Raw genomic sequence first — 1,500 nt, 5'->3', positions numbered from 1 at the left:
GCTGGAGAAGGATAATCAAGTTTGGTAAGATGGAGGGTCAGAGAAAAAGAGGAAGACCCCCAGCGAGATGGATTGGCCAAGTGGCAGCGTCAGTGGACTCAAGCGTGGCAATAGTAGTGAGGTTGGCCCAGGGTCAGGCAGTGTTTCGTTCTGCTGTGTATAAGGTCGCTGTGAGTTGGTACTGACTCAATGGCACCTAACAACAACAACAGCAAGGTTCTGGATGGAGCCCTGGTATGGGATAAGCACTGGACAACTAAATGCAAAGTAAGCAGTTAAAATCCACCAGGCCCTCCTCAGAAATCCTACACAGGGGCACTATGAGTCAGAAATGACTTGACAGCTCTCAATAACAACAAGGTTCCTGGTGCGGTGCTATAGGATCAATACTGGACTGTTAGTCTCAAGGTTGTTGATTCAAACCCACCAACTGCTCCTCAGAAACCTTATTCAGTGTTGCTATGAGTCAAAACCAACTTGATGGCACTTAACAACCACACGTTACTTTGAGAAACCCTGGTGGTAAAATGGTTAAAGAGCTCAGCTGCTAACTGAAAGGGCAGAGGTTTGAAACCACCAGTTGCTTCAAGGGAGAAAGATGAGGCAGTCTGCTTCCGTAAAGCTAACAGCCTCAGGAACCCTGTGGGGCAGTTCTTTTCTGTGCTAGAGGGTCGCTATGAGTTGGAATTGACTCAATGACAAGAACTCTTCTAAAGTGGTGGCAGCGGTGGTAATTGTGTGCCACTGAGTCGGTTCCAACTCAGAGCGGGTTTCCGAGGCTGTAAATCAAAATCGTTATGGGAGCAGAAAGCCTCATCTCTCTCCCATGGAGCAACTAGAAGATTTGAACTACTGACCTTGCAGTTAGCAGCCCAGCTCATAAGCAAGGAGTTCTTGGTGTGGATAAGCACTGGACTGCTAACTATAAGGTTGGTGGTTCAAAACCACCAACTGCTCCTCAGAAACCATATACATTGCTATGAATCAGAACCGATTTGACAGCACTTAACAAGAAATATATTACCATATATGTTTATTGATGCACAAGATCAGAGGACTAGCAGTGGATCTAGAGGCTACCAAAACTCTGAGGAGCGATTAGTATAAACAACATTTTGAGATAACTCCAACATAGAATGTTAGAAAATATCTGTGATGGCGTTTAGCGATTCTCAGGTGCTGCTAATTCTACTGAGACTTGTTGCTTATGTCTAAAATTTAAAAGGTTAGCAGGCTAACCTTGGGTTACATTTTAATGAAAATAAAGATGTGGATTTTTTTTTCTTCCCTGCCCACAAATCTGGGTCCACAGACTAAGGACCCCTGGCTTCCAGGATTCTATGGTCTCCAGTTTCTCTATTATAAGAGAAGGTGGAAATCCACTGCTCACACAAATTAAAGAACCCAGACCTCTGAAAAGGGATGTTTCTGGCCTCTGGTCTCAGTAAAACCAAAACCCCCAACCTCACTGCTGCCAAGTCAATGCCAGGACAGAGTGGA

The sequence above is a fragment of the Chrysochloris asiatica genome, unplaced genomic scaffold (genome assembly GCF_000296735.1).
Source record: "Chrysochloris asiatica unplaced genomic scaffold, ChrAsi1.0 scaffold00117, whole genome shotgun sequence".
Lineage (NCBI taxonomy): Eukaryota > Metazoa > Chordata > Mammalia > Afrosoricida > Chrysochloridae > Chrysochloris > Chrysochloris asiatica.
This window is presented reverse-complemented; position numbering follows the sequence as displayed.